We start from the raw sequence: 19,676 nt of genomic DNA on the forward strand, positions 1-19,676 counted from the left end.
CCGCGCAGACTGGTCAGGATCCATGCTGTCCGCTTTCAAAGCCTATTGCAATTAAAGAAACTGTTAGCGAACAGCATGGATTATGACCAGACTGCGCGGATGCGCAGGCTGGTCTGGATCCATGCTGGTCGCAAACCCACTATGTTGGTTTTCTCATGGCACGGCTCATTTCATCATTTAGTAAAGAAGTTGCTTAAGTTGACTATGAAGCAACAATTGCAGGATGTAAATGTACAGATGAGGTAGATGACTGATGTAGTCAATTCATGAGAGAATTTTATATCATAATGATGTATTAAGTTAGGCTATTGCGATAACAAATGGCAAGATTGCTTGTGACTGCAATTCTAAATGATGTGTTGATATATTGCTTTGACATCTGACACAAAATGTGATCAACAGCTGTTGGGCAATTAGCGTTAATGACATACAAAGTATTCCATCGGCTTCCGACAGGATTTATGGACAAAATAATTCATTTGTCTGTTATAAGGGTATATTTCCTGGAAGCACAGATGACCCCACATACAGCCATAGAGCCATAAATCGCAAAGTATGCCCAAAACAAAAACAAACGGAATAGTATATCAGACGGGTTGCAACAAGTACATTTTTGTGATATGCAAAATACAAAAAAAATGGGTAAGGGGTAGATAAAAGGGTGGGGGTGTTGGGGAAAGTGGGAAAAATGCAGGAATGATTATCCCTTCATAGTAAAGAAGATGTGTAACAAGGTTTATACTATATCGCTCGAGAATTGTAAATCTGAAGCTTTGCTGTCCATCTGGCTATCACAAAAATACATTGATTTTACAAAGATTCCAAAAAGTGTACGAGATATGAATTTGCAAAAACCACATGCCGTATTGATCAATGTTATTTTTTTTTTTTTTTTTCATGGCTAAAAGAGATATATTTACATTCCCACTACTAGTATTCTTTTATTCTTTTCTATTGAAAATTAAGACGTTAATTTCGTATGAACAACAAACAGAAAGGCGCGAAAGTTACGTCAACGCTGCTTAGTGACACGGGCCGCTGTTTTGACGACGTCCGCATATAGTCAGCAAGAACGTTCCTGAGATGATGTCGCAGTTGTTCTGTCTAGTGAACAGAATGGCCGGGAAAATGATTTTAATGTTAAATGCAACAAAACGTGTACAAATATAATCTTGTTTACAAATGGACAGAAATTATAATGTAAGTATAAGAAATGAATTTGTTTTGGGTGTTCATGCGAAATGAACAACAGAATAGAATAGGAAAATAAAACGTGAATCGCTAGCGCGATTCATAGATTTGCCAGTCCTATTCTGTCGCTCATTTCACATCAACACCGAAAAACAAAATTTCATTTCTTAAATGAATTTGCAACTACCACATGCCATAGAATGATAAATGTCTTATCATACAATTTTCGATAGCAGTCATCAATTCGTCTTTAATTCTTTTTCAATTCCAATTTCGCTTTCATGATTTGATCGAGAAAGCTTACGGCTGACGGCTGCAGCGAAACATGTGTTTCACTCTATAACCAAATAATTCAGTAAAATGCAGTTTATATCACATAGACATAGTAGTGAAGATCACAATAGTTGCATATTTACTTTTTCCTTCTCGTGATGTACTGTAACATAATTATGTTCATAAAGTTGACATTTTGTTCAAATCAGTAATGTCCTATCTGATTTTGTTAATACCAAGCGATATTTAACTTTACCTCTTCCGTTTTATATAAGATTATTTCACTTCTGGTAGGTGCATATGGGAAACTCCGGCTCGAGAGTAACATATCGGCGGATATTTCCATCTGCACCTACCACCAGTGATTGAATCTTTTTCTTGCATGCCATATTGGTAGAAATAAAATTATGTCCAAATTTCAGATTTTATTACACTTCAGACATGTGCCGATGTGGTACGATAATGTAGGGATAACGCATGTTTTTCGTGTTATAACATCTGCAGAATTCCGAGGGATTGGTTGGTACCCGAGCCCGGTAGGGCGAGGGTACCATCGATTCCCGAGGGATTCTGAAGAAGTTATAACATGAAAAGAACATGCGCTAACGCTATTCTAGCATAAAACGCGTAAAAACCAAGTAAATAAATATATTGTCCCTCAACGTTTCGTTTAAGAAGAACTTGCCTGGTGCAATAGTTGTCGTAATTTGCGACCACAGATGTAAGAGGGAATCGTGACCTGAGCCAAAATAATGTAAGTTATAAAGTAAGATTTAAAAAGAAAACACAAGGACGAGTAGTATATAAAATACCGCAACGGAGCCCTATTTGACCTTATTTAACCTTTTGACCACTTCTAAAAAAAACAAAGTCAAGCAATTAAAAAACAAAAAAAATAAACAAGTTTTCATAGTACTATATGAAAACCTATAGTAAAATATGATTAAACACTTCCACCAAATATTTATCAAAATCCTACCACGAAAACAGGGTCAGTTTAACCTCACTTAACCTCTTGTTTCTATTTTGTAAGTGCACAAAGTTTAAAACCCGGAAGAAAAATTTACATGTCCTTATTGGTTAAAATAATTTATAATAGTTTGTTCATTTTGTTTTACATTATTAACTTTTAGTATTTTATACAGTAAATCATACAACGGTACTTTGTCTTGTAACATTTTAATGAAAAATAAACAATAATATCCACAGAGTGTACTTGTTTTGTCTTGATATTGAACATTGTTGTATTTTACATTTGGTATATACTTAATTACTTCTTCCGGCGGAGGAAGTCCAAATGGATCAAAATACATATTATTTAAGTAACAAACCCAATGTGTTCCAGGTCCAGCAAAGTCATCTAAATTGATTATTCCACATTCAACCTTTTCTTTCGTTTTTGGTAAACCTGTGGTCTCCGAGAGTTTCACTCTTGGTAAATTATTTCTACTAAATACACCCCTAAAGTTTTTAATTTTTAATTGTTTTACCCATTGTTCAATTTCAAAGTTAGAAATTGGTTTGTCTATAAATTTTATTTTTTTTTACTATAGGAATTCGTCTGTACGGTCTTCGTTGAGAATCAATCTGTATACCCTGGACATGTCCCTTACCACTTAACAAAGATGTAATCAAAGGTATTCCTAGACTAGCAGCCAACATACCTAAAAACCCGCCGTCTTGTTTTTGTTTTTGTGTTAATTTAATCACCCCAGATCCTACTAGTTGCTTTCTTTGATTAGGTGTAAGATATGGTGATATAACATTTTTCTTATCATTAAGCTACTGATAATCATACCATTTCCAAGTATTTTTACTCACCCCATACTGGCAAGCCCAACAAAGCCGCCGATGTCTAAGGGCTAATATTTTTGAACTATTTTCGCTGCATTGAAGAATTGTTTTTTTCTAACAAACCAGCCAAACTCCCTAAAATCTCCACATTTTGACCGGACTGACCATTTGTTTGTTTGAAATTGTATGAATTCGAATCCCTGCTTATGCAACACTTTTTTAAGTGATTAATTTGTGGTTTTGTTAAAAGTAAAGGAAAGTTTTTCCACGTAATTGTTCATTTTTAGCTAAACGTAATGTGGAATTTTTTTATTAATAAGCTTGTGCTTAATTTTTTCTTTGTCCATCGGTTAGGTTAACTTTACTTTCAATATAATTTTGATGTCATTATATATAATTTAGATTAATTAATTGTAAACATAACAAGTTCTTTTCCAATAGTATTTATTTCAACTTGTTTCTTCAGACAATCAGGGCGTTAAACACGATTAATTATCTACCGTGGAATAGTTAATTTAGCTGTTTAAGGTAATAGCTGTGGGATCTTCTGTTATTACTTCCTTTTTATATTTCCAAGTTAAAATGAACAAATCCTATATACTATAAAAAATTTAATAGATTTAGCAGACTTCCAGTAGTCCTATTATTTTGTTTATAATAATAATTCATTACATCATCGTATATTCTTTAATCTACTTGTGCTTTCTGTTTCTGGATAAAAAACACCATACCAACTGCACAAGACGACCAGGAAGCTCAAATGCAATTTTTATTGCTGCAGTAACTTTAAAATGTAGCGAAGAAAGTGCGGTTATGTTCTTGTGAATTAACTTTTACAGTCGTGTAAATAAACAATACATGTTTGTGGTTTTGTTATACCAGCTGTTAGTCTAAAGGTTATGTGAGTTTGTGTGTGTAGCAGTTGATTGTGCACCATTTCCCGAAGGTATGACCACCTGCTTTTGTATGTCTTTCAGCAATTAGATGAAGTCCCAAATCATAAAAATCAACGTGGACCATAGAAATTATGTTTGTTACAATACTCTACCAGCATCAGCAGCAGTAGCTCTAAAAATTAAATTCATCAATCACTGTCACGGCAGTGTTAGTTGAATTTGACTGGAGGTATAATATTAGTATCTAAACCCTGAAAAAAGGATTAATGAGTGAAGGGAATTTTAGCATTTACCTCTTTACCACCTTGGATTTGATAACTGCCTAAAGCAAAACCACTATTATAATTGTCATTACTTTCCGACTTTCAGCAACAATCAGTAAGTATCTAAATAAAGAAATTCATTTGTTCCAGTTGTATTGCATAATCATTGGATAGTTCAACGAAATGTTTTACTTTTAGTACCTGTATAAATTATTACAAATCATATACAATTTTTCCATTTTTGTTTTAACCAAGAAATGATCAATTAATTGAAAGGCTGCATTAGTAATTAGAGCAATTTGATCTCCATCAGCTAATATTACCGTTAGCAAGCTTATTTACTTTAAAACTTACTTCAATATTAGCATTAAACCAATCAAAATATGAGCTTCTATCATTAATTGTATAGAGATATCCGTGTTTTTTGTTGCTTAACATGTTTTCCCAAGACAGATATTAAGAGCTGATCTAATTGAATAGGTTAATTCATATCGTTCACAAGATTGTTTTGTTCTAAAACATGTTTATATTATAATGGTATTTTATTTTTTATATATGAATCGGTTAATTACGTTTACGCCTGAGTGAAGGTCCAGAGCCTGTCCATATTCTATTAATTCTATATTAATTTCCTCCTCATTAGCATTATTATTTTACGTTATTCTTTTTCTTGAATTCCTTGGCAATTAAATTACAACGGACGAGCAAGGTTTCTGGTAATTTTTCAACAATTTATTAGCACTAAGATTTTTCCAACTTCTGTTTCCAACCTTTTTTGTTCCACTTTCAAGTGCTCTGCTTTCCTGCTTTTTCCAAAGCTTTTTTTTTTCCCTGCTGTGCTAATTGCGAAATGCAACTCACTTGAAAAACAATTGTCGTTAAGAGTGTCAAAGATACCTGTTCCGCGTATAATTTCTTCGCGTCTGAGCTTCAACATAAATAAATATGCCTTATTTTTATCATTAAACTTTGTTGTACATTATATAAAACTAATAAGGGATATTTCTTTGAAAATTAGTGTAAAACTTGTTTCAATCCTCAGGAAAATAACTTATCGACCAAATACATCTGTAATATATATTCTAACTGAATTATAAATATTTTAAGAATGTCAGAATATCAACTCTTTGTGGTGTCTGTTTGTAAATGGATAAGCCCTCTTGTTAAATCTGCGTACGTTAAAGCATAGATTAGATCACGGAAATTACCATCAACAACTGGGAATTACATAAAAATCACAATGAATGTAAATTGTATCAACAGATTTAGTTATAGTTGGTGTTGTAGTCCCCATTCATTTGTTAAAAGCTTTTTCTCAAATCCAAGAAATGTTGAAAATTTTGACAGTCCTAAATCCAACATAAAATTATCTTAATTGTAATCATAACTTAAAACTACGTAAATTAAATTCCAACTTATTGGAGCAATGTCGGATGTACAATTCATAATCACCATTACGTTGATGTTCCCTAATATAATTATTAATATCTGTTGTAACTGTAAGAACCATTTGTAAATAATGATATCTTTCCAATCCTGACCCTTACCATGAGTATAACAATGCTTGTATGGTCATATTCTTCACTATTAATTGTATCCCAAGAGGTAGGTCATTGTGGGTAATACTTTCCAAACGCAACAATCATAAGTTTTTTTTTTATCTGAAATTTAAAGATACACAAAATCTTATTGGAAAATCACTCGAGTATTTTTTGTTATTATCTTTAACGGTTTCAGAACTTAATACTATTTTTGTGTTCCATTGATATAGAATTAAAATTTAAAATTCAGAAAAATAATTTTTTTTATAAGAGTTTCATGTTCTTTTGGTAAGATGATTGCTTTTTTAATAGTTTTATCAATTATGTTAATACCTTCTGTTTTTTGTTCTCAGGATTATTTTCCAGAATTAATTGAACCACCAAATTAACTCAAAGTCTTTAACCAATTCTTCCGGATTTACATGGACAAACGTCATATCCTGTCCCGTATTACTTTTTTTAACTTCATAGAGATTTGATTGATAGGTAAATCCTATTTTTTTGTAATTCTTAAAGATTTTTCTAGAATGAATTGATTGTTGTGTTTATTTTGTTAGTGCTTTTATTAACAAATCAATCAAATCATTATCTATTTTAGTGTTTATTACTTCTTTTCCAGTTATTCCGACTTTAGCCAGGAATTTGTTTGGGGGGACCAATAAAGTTTATAGAAGTTAATAATTAAATTTTCCATATGACTATTTGGTGTAAACTTTATATGGGTATGAGATCTTATTTCGTGCCCATATATTTTCCGAGATTTTAGAATAGTTCTAAGAGTTTCTTCTCTATATTTTCTTAATTAGCCGACCACTATAATGTGCTTTCTTTTGCTTTAGATCTAGATCCTGTTTGGTGGTTTCTTCTAGATTAGTGCACCAGATTCATTACCCAAGTGTTTAATTTCCTTTTGATTGCCTTTTTCTATGATATTTTCTACGTCGTCTCTATCATTTTTGCCAGCTGGATCTGTAGATTTGCTTGAAAAATTCAAACACTTCTTGTGGTGTATTAGATTTTTCCACCTAAAAGTTCTAAATCAATGGCTTTATTAAAATCAACTGTAAATTCCTGTTGGGCTTGCTCCTTTCTTCTGATTTGTTAGTTGTAATCATCGTTGTTGCAGTTATTCCCATCTTTTCTCTTCAGCAATCTGCGAATTCAGGTAATTTATCTCCTGTATCCATCAACAGGGTTCTTCCCCTCATTCTCTGGGATATTTTTTCTTGTTGTCTTTTAGATTTGTCAACGTTTCCCAGAGACCCTGTAATTGGTTGCGGTTCTTTGAATAGCTGTTGGTAAACCTGGTATGTTTTGTAGTCTTTCATTTTCATCACAAGTACTCTAATTGTTGTTTTATTCCAGGTAATGCCACACTTTGAACTGACCCTTGATAATTTTTCTTTTTTGACTTTCTTTCCGTCAGTAAATGGTTTATAAATTTCGTGTACAGAGCCCGATTGGTAGCTTGTTTAAATTGTGTGTCTTTCATTATTTCCCTTCTCTAAGAGCTCGCATCTTGGCCCGACTAAGTTTTTTCGTATTCTTATTCCATTATGTTTGTTTGCATTTATATAATAATGTTAAAGAATGTAAAATAATGTAATATAAATAATGTAAATAAATGTATTATATATATAAATGGAAATTGCCAAATTAATGATACAAAAATGATAAAATCTAATAACTTTAACACAAGTTAAGCAATATCCCTTATGCCAATGCTGTTTTAGAATGTTAATATGTGGACTTCTGGATCTGGAAAACTAATACAATAATGCAGATACTTCGAAAACTCTCTTATATATTATTGATAAATTATACTTATATGCTAAAACCTAGACCAATCTAAATAATCAAGATTTAATTAAACCAATTAAAGTCAAATTGCAAAATAAAAGAAAGTAATCCAATTGAAATACTTGAATTTTCGGGCCGATTGCCAACCAAAATTGAACCTTGTGAGAATCTTGAATCAGAAAAACAAAAAGTATAATATTTGTTGATCTTGTATTGAAGATAAAAAGGATCAAAATTAAATACCAAAATACTTTATTCAAGGAACGTCACAAAAACTGGTTGGGTTATTATTTAAGTCAGTCTTACTATAAAACAACATAAATAGTCGTATTTAACTGTTTGCACATTAATATTTTATTTGAAAGTCCAGGTAAACAGAAAATGATATGAGTTGTATGAACATCATATTAAACCTAAATCTTTGCTAATGGAACATACAAAAAAAATGATTTCTGATATATTGCCAAACCAAGGAATTGTTGAGAGAAAACTGTACTGGTAATAGATAATGGGAGTTTGGTTAATATTAATAGAACAAATAAGTGAACCTGACAGTATATTAACGGGTTTAAATGGTGAATATTGATTTTAAGTGATTATGCTACTAAAAAAAACCAAGTCAAAAAACGTAATAAGGAAAACGGAATCATATCTTCACACAAAAGTCAGGAACTTGTTAACACAATGAAACAGAGCATTAGATATGGGAGGTAATGAAATAAATCAACCTAGGAGATCCGGATTAAACCCAACGATGCAGTTTTCAAGACGTTTAAATGTATAAAAAAGTTGCAAAGTGTAATAGATGACTATAAGCGTGATGACATCAAATCTATAAAACCGACATTAGAAGAAGAAGTAAAGAATAGTGAGGATTAACAAAAGACTTAAAAAACAATTCCATTATTAATAGTTCAATTACACGGTAACTCGGAGAAGAAATGAAAGCTATAGTTGATTCTATTAAAGAAATTGAAGAGAAATCTGATTGACAATGACAACATAAAAGAAGTATTTGAGTCAATTAAACTTTTACACAAGCAACATAGGGAATTAAAAGATAGTATCTTAAACATGAAGAACTAAAAGACAAGATTAATGATGCTAGAAAAAGTTTACAAATATGTATCATTAGAAATCAAAACCGAAGTAAAGAAACTAAATATTGAACTGAAAAAAAGAATCAGATTATTAAATTTATTTCAAATAAACTTGCAGAATATAAATCTGAACTAGAAAAAGGCAGCTTCACAAAGAGTGATGACCGATGACACAGCATTAGATAACCATAAAAAAGACTTAAATTCTAAAATAGATGACTTTAAAAAACAAAGTCGAATTTGGATTAGTACTGTACAACCGTCATAATTTAAAGTATGCAGAGACTTAAGTAAAAATTACAAAAAACAATAACAAGAAGATATTAAGGAATTTAATGCCCTAAAGTTGAAAACCATAAAAATGAGCTGGGACTTGTGAGTTGAAAAACATCATTTAAACAAGGAGAATCACAATTAATGCTAATGCTATAGCAATTAACACAATTAATGATCACTAGAAAGTTAATTTTAAGAAACAACGTCGGAACGTGATTATAATGTTGACACACCCCCAATTTTAAATACGCGGAATTAAGTACACTTACAGAAAGTTAGAAAAAGGATATCTGAGAATTTAATAAATTAAAATTCAAAAAAGAATAAATATCCTGGACTCTGTAGTTGAAATATCAACTAAACAAGGAGAATCAATTATGCTATACTCAAGAAATTTCTTTCTACTAATACCAAGATTTACAAAAGTAAAAAATGTTGTTTTCTAAAACTAGAAACACAATTAGCTAAAACAAAGAAGACTGTGACATTCTAACGCTTTTGAAGTTGATACAACAAAACGACTTGAGGATTAGCTGAATTAATTCCGAAACTTAAAAAGAAAGATAGAAAAGATAGAGAAGAATTGGAAAACAGAACCTAGAGAAGATAACATTGGGTATAATGAAGAAATCCATGTAGAAGCATATTCATACATAAATGAAAAATGGAGGTGATAGAGAAGAATTGGAAAAAGATCTAGAGAATATAAAGTGGTTATATGAAGAGAATCCATGGTAGAGCATATTCATACATAAAATTGAAAAAGTATTTTGGATCGCCCATGGTGTCTGGATATATTCCTTATATGAGCATATAATTAATAGTGGTGCGGCTATTTAGTGCATTTAATTTGTAATCTGGAAATAATCGTAAATTATAGAGATTTTAATAAACACAAACCAAGAATATAACTTGCTGTACCGGATTGTACTATGGAAAAAATGTGTCCTCAAGTAAAAAAAAGCCGGAATTTTTATAATAGATATCAAGGGTTTATTATAGTGGCGTCCCCACCAGGCGACAAAAGGCACAATATTACATTTTCTTTTTAGGTGGTGGCAAGAGGGTTTTTACAGGTACTTTCCCGGTGGGAGTGTAAATATAACATCCAAGATCGATGATAGTGGCCCGAAGCGGGCAGTGTTTGTGATGTATCAGAAAAAAATCAAAATTGATTTAACAGAAAGGACAATGTTTGACATGCATCCTTATGACGATGCATCATCTACAGAAATACCATTTATTCTTATGTCGATAGTTATGTCAAAATTCTACTTATTGGAGAAATATAGTAAATTATAAAGAAACAACCTTTGGAGGAATATATAAATTATAAAGAATAGCAATATTTTGGATTACAACTTTTAATTTAATACTTTATTTAATTTACTGTGTCTTTTATTTAACTTGGAATAATTATATATTGGGAATTTTTAATAAGATAAATGAAAAAGTAAAATGAAAATAGAAAACAAATAATAACAGAAAACCTCCATGTGCGAACAGTTAGACTCAAGATACCCGGGTAGTGGAATTATTTTCAATGAAAAACTGGGAAAGGCTTGTCCTGTTTTTAGTTCAAATGTAATAAGGTAAGAGTTAATTTTTAAGTGCATCTTAATTATCTTTGTTGATGCAATATAATTAGATTAAGGAGAAGCTAAAATTACAACGAAAAAATAAAGAAAACGTAATTCCTTCAAAGTTACAATGTAAAAAATAACAGAAAAATGAATCTATTTCTATTATTTTGAAAAGGAAGTTAAAATAAATGAGTTATTATATTAGTGTTTTAAACGTTATGAATATTCTTAACAATTTATGGGGTCTATAAGTTAAGAGTTATTTAAGAATTATTTAAGGAGTAATTTTATGAATTAATTTAAGAAAAGCTAATGTATCAATACCATTATCAAGAATATTATCTTGTATCGTCATAAACATGATATAGATGTGTGAGTTATAACAGAACTGAAAGATTGTGTTTATTCAGAACGAATAACTTAAAGGTGTGATTAGTTGGGTTGATTTAAACAAAGTATCTTGGAATTTTTATGAACTATGTTTTCTTAACTACAATTTTTTAATTCCTTTTCATTTTTAACATTGACACTTTTCGTTTTCCTAATAAATAAAATACATTTTACTTCTTAATCCAACAAATTCATCATGGGAATGCCGGCAGCGTCATCTTAAAAGTTTTCCAAGTACTGTTTGAGATTGTCGAAATAAAATTTGAGTTGTTTATCATATCACTATTATCAATATATCTTGGCCTTATAAAAATCCTCATATGCATCCGTGTGGTTTTAGTTCATAAATATTGAATCAGTGTCCATGAATAGTAATTTTTACAATTTCCCACGTAACTTTATTCCTTAATAAATTAAAATGAAAATCTACATTAATATGTTGAAAAATCTAGGAATGCACATTCCAACATAACAAGTCTGTTTAAGTAACAAACTTTCTGTTATTCTATGAATAACCAAACAAAGTTCTTGTGAAACATCGTTGAACTAATATAAGGAAGTTGCTATAATTTAATAAAAATTTCAATCAGGAGTTTATGTAAGTGATTAACCCTCTTGCGTAAATTTTTCCAGCGTCATACCGAATACTGAGTTGTTTCATTAACTTAAAAAAATCCGTTTCTAATGAATTTTTGTGTGCTTGAGGATCTTTTTTGAGTATTAAAATCAATATATTTTTTTAACCAAGGACGTACGGCAATAGGTAATATTTTATGTATTTTTGTTACTTTTAACCCTAATTGTGTAATAGTTCAAGAGTTTTATAAGGAACTACATAATTTTGGTGGTGTTTCAGTAAAGTTGGAACTAATTTTCGTTACAGTACGGGGTCCGATTTCATATTCCTGTGGTAATAGGTTTACGATAATGGAAAGCCATTAGATCTGGTATAATATGTTTTTCAGGAAGCTAAAGGATAATACAGTAAGTACATATGTAATTCTTTTGGATATTCATGATCACATTCAACGATAACGTTTTAGTTTTACCTTTTGCAATTAATTTCTGGAATTGTTTAGCGGTATAGAAAAGTTAAAGTTTTTCCAGAAGGGCAAAGTTGACACTATGGCCCAACCGTAAAGGTATTGGCGTCGAGGTACAGAATGTATTCTTTGCTGTCAAGTTAGGATCATATTCTTTCATAATTTATTGTTGCGTTACTGTATCAGTTTGAAATATAACTATTATCCTCTCAGTCCTTTTTTCAATAAAAAGATACTTATCAATATCAGTTATTAAATCTAACTTAATTCAGTCATTTGTAACATGGCATCCCAAGCTAAACCAGACTACTAAAAGTAATGGCAAGGATCTAGAGTTGTAGTACTCCAAACATAATTTCTAAAATTTTCGTGTCATCAGCTAAAAGTAATATCCGTCAGTTTTTAAATATAGATCAGGATATTGCTCCCATTGTTTTAATTTTTAAATTTATTCTATACATTTTTAGCGTGTTCCTTTTCGTTGTCATAGAGGTGGTTTCATTTAAATTGTGATTAAACATCTTCTTTAGAAGGGAATTTGTTTCTTTGAATTTTTAAATGAATCCATGTAATCATAGTGGATAAACCACTTTGTCTTTAATACATTCAACAACTCTTTCACAATTAAATTCTGTGATGTGTATGTAAATTCTGGAATATTTTTTTACTTAGTTTCCTATGATGGAGACATTAGAGGATGAATAAATATAGACCAAGTCGGAAACATAAATGCATATATCTTTCCATTTTGTTAGAATAACATTAATTTCTTTTGTAAATTTTCCTATTTGTTGCATAATAAAATGACCGTCATAACCTCTTAAATTATGAAAAATAACAGGAATTTTGTGTATTAGTCCTAAAATTATATATTACATTCTGAGTGAGCACTTCTCTGATTGGCCTTTATATACAGTGGTCTTCGAACAGATTTCATTTTCCTTGATATTCTTTTTCACAAATGTGACAGAGTCTGCTGTTTAAAGTCACTCTCTTTTTTAGACATTTTCAAATCTTTGTTAAAATGTTCTTTAAATATTTCTTTACAATATTCCTCTTCCGCAAGCATTTTTTCAATAAACTTATAATCTGCTGGAGGTCCTCTAAAATCGGGGTTGGTTTAGTGAGATTTATCGTCATAACAACAAACAACGGTATAACCGTAACCACAATCTAATGATGTTGATATGGTTCAGTAATGGAAGATTCAGTGATGTAAAGCATTAAAACTTTTTTAGTTATCTGATTCAAAAGCAGCATAAATTACAAAAGTACCTAAACCTTTATGATAATTTTTAAGTGTACTTTACGGTCCCTCTGTTGGGCATTTTGTTAGGGAACAACCGTGAATACCATTAAGAGCTAAAGAATGTGGTATGTGTTCATTAATAGTCTTTGCTTGAGTAAAATGTTGCAGACAGCTTTTAACAGAAGTGTTGTTTATGTAGATCTTTGGTTTTATTAATCATTAATCTATTAAAGTCTTTTATTCAACATAATGTTGGACGATACAGTGCGTGAGCCCGCTGACAGTCTTCTCAGTTATTTTTTCATTAGTAATTAGCAACAGTCACAGGGTTCGTCGTATTGATGATTTGGATATGTACAATGGATTACTACCTCAGGTTCTTCATAACCAATATATTAAATGATTTTTCATTTAAAACTTTCATTTTAGGTATTTGATTGAAGGTAACAGGAAACTTTATCCATTTTAATCAAGATCGGCTTATTATGTTTTTTTTATAAGTGAACTCTTTCAGAATGTTTTGTTACAGGAACTTTATAAGCTAATTGACAACCATCTAAAGCATCGTTAATCAGCATTTCTGTATTTTATCAAAGCCTTTCATGGAAATTTTGTAATGGTTTTGGTAATTCTAAATAACTTGAAGCAGAAATGGATTATACTTATATCTATTTATATAATGAGCATCAACTGACTCTATTCTCCAGCCACTTCCTTCTGAAATCCAGTTACCAATTCTATTTATTATTTCATCAAAAGCTTGGCGTAAAGTGTTTTTTATTTCATTTGTATTAATTATTTCTAAAGCCTTTGATTGAAAATAAGCTGATTTATATATTGTATCAGTTGCACTCATTTTTACAAAAGTTAATTTTAAAACAACGTTTATTTTTATACCTTTTAAAGTTTTAAGTTCAGATTTCAGTATTTCATAAGAGTCGTTTATAGTTAAATATAATTGATTCTTTGGATCTTGTCTATATGTAATTTTAATTTCAAATTTCTTATAATATTGTTTTGTAGATCTCTAGAAAAAAAAAATCACTAAGGAAAAAAGGATTAAAAAAATAATAAAATAAATAAAGTTTAAGAAGAACTAAAATATTTAAATTTATATCTTTTTCCGCTGGTTTTTGATATTCCGCTTTTAACTTGGTTTTTTCCTTTGCAGCACATTGTTATTAACCCTGAATTAATATTAAGGTCTTTGGATGCTGCATAAGTGCTTTTATATGTTTTTTCTTCATTAGTATCATAATTGGTTGCAATAACTTTTTTAGGATTGTTTCGAATATTATTTGGTCTGGGACAATCACATAATCTTTCAGCATTTTCTTCTTCAGTTAATAGACAACCACAGTCCCATTCAAATAAATTAGTTTTTAAAAGATAAGGATCTATAACATTTTGTAATTTATCAATGACGTGATTTTTATATTCATCGCTAACTATTTGATTTAACCAATATTTAATAACATTTCTTCTTTTAAGAATTTTTTTATATGAATTTTTGTCTGGATTCATTATTTCTCCTAAAGTGCTAGATAATTTTGGCATAATCATTCTATCTATCTTTCTATTAACCATCTATATATAATATACTTATAGAAAAAAAATCTTTAAAACGCACGTAAAGAAATTACATTGATTTGAGAAATTTGTTTATATTATCTATATCTTTTGAATAAGATTTTTAAGTGTTTTTTTTCTAAATTGTTATCAACTGTTAAAATTTTAATACCTTCTTGAGACATTCTGTTTAACCATTCTTCGTGTAATTTGTGTAGTTTTTCTAAATAATCTAAACCAACTCTATTTTCTTCCGTTCTGTTTCTTTTTTGAAGTCTTTTAAGACATATTTCTGGGTCGGTTTTAACATAAACAAATCCATCAATTGGGTTTTTTCCGTATGGTTTTATAATATGATCAGTTAAGAAAAGATTGTATACTGCCCACTCGGGGTCATTTATAACACCGTTGTCGTGATGTTGTTTTGTAAAAACGTTACTGTTAGTTAAATAACAACGTTCGAGGACAGAAACACCATCAAACTGTTTAGCAGAGATAACATTTTTATATGACTGTTTAAAGTTGTTAGCTTGAAAAGGAAATAAATATTTGGAAGGTTCTTGAGCAGCAAGTTCAAAAAGGTTATATGAATTTCGCTTGGGTTATAACATTTGCCATTCGTGAATTGGTTCTGGAATTATATTAAAATTAGGATTATATTCTTTAATAATATCTAAAAACGTACTTTTTCCTGATGCAATATTACCTTAAAATGATATAATTTTTCTCATTTATATAAAATACTTATAGAAAAAATCTTTAATAATCTTTAATAACCTTTAATACAACTCTTCTTCTTTTTTACTTTAATATCCGTTAAGTTTAAATTCCTTCATGTGCATTTCAAGAGGTGTTGAATAATTTTTTTCTTTCTGCATTTCTAATAATATTGTAAAAATATCCTGAATAACTTTATTTGGATCTTCTTTATTTACTTTTCCGATCCGTGCTTTTGTTATAAGTTGTTTTTATTTTGTGATGATGTGTTTTTAAAATAAATTTCTTGTCGTCAAGTTTTAGTCTATTAGTAAATATGGTAATTATTGTTGGGACAGCGCCAGCAACTGCTACAAATATAGGAATAGCTGGAACAAGTGCTAATGCAGCTGAGCAAACCAAAGATACTGCTGTAATATATAATCCAGTACTTACTCTCCCACAAAATTTATAACTTTTTCTGTAAGCAGCAGCTAGTTTAGTTAAGTGAATAATTATTGATCTATTGTTTCTATTCCATTATTATTAGAAATTAGATTTTTATTACTCATTTATATAATTAATATTAATATTTTTCAACTTAAATTTCTTCCAATTCACTAAACGGAACCTAACTATTAAATTTTTCATTGTAACCTTTCCATTTTACTAAAGCTTGTTTTTTCTTATAGTCTCGTCTAATAACTTTTTCTATTCTAAAAACCTCTTGTGTAGTAGTAAAAGTTCTTGTTCATAAAATGAACTGAATTATTTCATCATTTAATCTTTTAATAATGTATGTTCTGGGATTTGTATTATTAATTCCATAAATTGTAAATATTTCCTCTGTCCAGTTTGGTGTATCATCTTTTTCAAAATGTCTTTTAAGTTTACTTAAGCGAACTCGATCACCAATTTTTAAATTTTGCTTTACTCTGGTATCTTTAAACGACTATATAAATTAAAGTAAACAGTACCTTTATTTAAGTTTTTACTAGCTTCGGTTGGTGTCATTTTTATACTAGAATGTTTGTTTTGTTTATTTATCAACCATATCCTGCAAATTATCTAAATAATTATAAGTATTATTTGCTGTAAAATATTTCCATATTATTCTTTTTAAACTTTCTATTAAATCTTTCAATAACTACAGCCTTCCTTCATTAAATGTATGGTACATATTAATCTTATATTTATTTAAAATGATTCAAACTTTTTATTATAAATTCTTTTCCTTCATCTACCCATAAATTTTGTGGAATCCTTGCAGTCTTCGGGGACTTTCGTCCCTGAATTCTATCTTCAGGTCGAGCGTGAAGTTCATCAGGAGCTGAAGCTCCAGAAACTATTTTTTCAAATGCTTCAGTAACAGATTCTCCAGTTTTATTCTTTAATGGAATAACCCAAGCATATTTACTGAATATATCAATAACGGTTAACAAGTACTTTACTCCTTTATTATATTGAAAAAGTTGCATGTCAACTAAATCAGACTGACCAAGTATCATCAATGTCATTAACTATCACTCTTCGTTTCCTAAATTTTCTTTTAATTGTTTGTGTAATTCTTCTGCTAATTCATCGCTCCAGCAGTAGCTTGGTACAGTTATTCGGGGGTGTACTCTACCCCCTTTTCCCGTTTTTGACTTTCATTTTTGTCTGGACGTTTAAGCCCATAGGGAACTGCTGTTCCTGTCCCAACCCAAGTTTGTATTTCGTTTTAATTGCAGGTTTTACAACTAAATGTTTTGCAATCTTTTCTCCAAATGTTTTTGATTTAGTTTTATTTAAGTTGGAAAGCATTTTTTTGTCGCATGTATCCTTTTTTACACCGCTGTCATAGCAAAAGTCATGGTCCATACATACTGCATCCAGTTCGTTAACAGGAGGTCCATTATCTAAAGGATTTCCTGGCCCACAATAGTTATATCCTGGAAGTGTTAAACCTTTTTTAGGTAATAAAGGTAACATTGCTTTATGGATATCTAAATTACCTGCTGTGATAGTACTTTTAACAAACTTTGATTTCATTTTTCCACAAGACGAACAGGTAGCCATTATCATTCTTTTCCCGTTTTTTGCTGTAACATAGTGAGGATTTATATTATCAGTAAATTTTCTTTCTTTCAAACAATATATTTTATTCTGCAAACTCATTATATTATATGTGTTTAAAACTTTTTAGTCGTTTTGAAACCTGTGGTTTTTGAATTGTCCGGCATTAACCAGTCCTGACCAAGGGTCATAGGTTAAATTAGGTCAAATAGGGCTCCGTTGCGGTATTTTACACACTACTAGGACGGAAGTCCAGTAGGGAGCATTCAAAGACATACATAGCATTTCATACATAAATAGTATGTGTAAATATACATGAATACACATGCACACCCGGCTAGCGTATTTGTACATGAACATACATGCATGAAGAATGAGTAGGCCTACATCAGGGCACCGCCTTGGAAGGTAAGTGGCAAAACCACCACATATTAACTGGCATTAAATCTCACTTTTTAGCTCTCCCCTTTACCACCACTACAATGAGTGTAGACAAAATGATTTACAAAATGTTCTGTCTCTATATCATGGACGTGCAGGCTGATCTTGGTCTGCACTGCTCGCAAAGGCAGATTCTTGCATAAAGATTCCGCCCATGTATATACGGGAGAAAAATCGTGTGCAAACAAGGCAATTCACGTGCTGTTAATACATGATTTTTATTTTTGAAATGCTTTGCCAGGGATATATGTATGTATTTTTACGCACACTGATATTTGGCATCTGCGTCTTGTTTCTTCCTTAACAACCTCATCTTGTAGCATTATAGATACAATGTAATCCATAGTATGTTTAGCTGTATCTGTTTCCAACCCCAAACGTACTGCCCCCATCAATGTACGCACTAGCTTCTCTTAGAGTTCACTCCCTTTACAAAGCGTCTGTTCAGTTATTGTAAATAACTGTGAATAAATTAGTATCGCGTGTGACTTGTGTTATTTGTTCGTTTTTAGTATTATATTTATGATTTTGGTAAGTTATCAGTCGGTATGTTTTTTATCTAATTTCTCGAAGAATTTATATAAACAGCTTGGAAACTTGACACTACGTTCGTACTTATCCGTACTCCAGCTGCGTGTCCGTACTCAATATAACTCGAATGCAAAGTTATTATTCTTGAAAATTGTGATCGAGTCCACCAAATTGTGAAATGATATGAACAATTATTGGTAATTTTATGTTTGTAATAATGAGAGATAAAAAAAAATCACTAAAAAACTTCAGGATGTGCTTTTGATAGTGTTATTTCCGGGCCTGGATACGGATATTTAAAACATGTTTACCGTTTCCAAGAACAACAGGAATGGTAAATAAAAAATGTACCGGAATCGTCAAGTCATCACATATGAAAACAATACATAAATCGTCGTAAAAATTTTGTTTATGCAAGAATAACGACAATACACGTTTGTTTTGTGTATTAACGTCTGCAGAAGCCCGCGGGATATGTTTGTGACCTCGACCTTCGGTCTCGGTCACAAACAATCCCGCGGGCTTCTGCAGACGTTTATACACAAAAAAACGTGTATTATCCCTACAATCATTTGCGGCCAGCAGGCTCAATGTTAAGTAAGAGTGCCGGTAAGGACGACAGTTTCTGTGTGATTACATATTCTTGTTAGGGAATGACATAAAGTAGTTCAATGCTCCGACTACACGTAAAAAGACCGGAAAGTGCCGAAATCAAATTCGAAGAGTACCTGATGTGCCGATTGTCGTTACGACTCCACTACCTTAAAGTAAGGAATAAGAAAAATAGTTCATCGTTGCATTTGTGTTAATGATTAATTTTGTTGGTTATGGTACCACATGTAGTAATAATGATCTGTAAAGATAATCGGCGAAAAATACTCAAGTTGTTATATACTTGGAAGAGAAAAATTTATTTGCATATTTAACATAGATCTAATGTTTTACTTACTTTTGTCATTTACTTGAAGGAAACAAGTTAGAACTG

This window comes from Mercenaria mercenaria, chromosome 4, assembly GCF_021730395.1.
Source record: "Mercenaria mercenaria strain notata chromosome 4, MADL_Memer_1, whole genome shotgun sequence".
Classification (NCBI taxonomy): domain Eukaryota; kingdom Metazoa; phylum Mollusca; class Bivalvia; order Venerida; family Veneridae; genus Mercenaria; species Mercenaria mercenaria.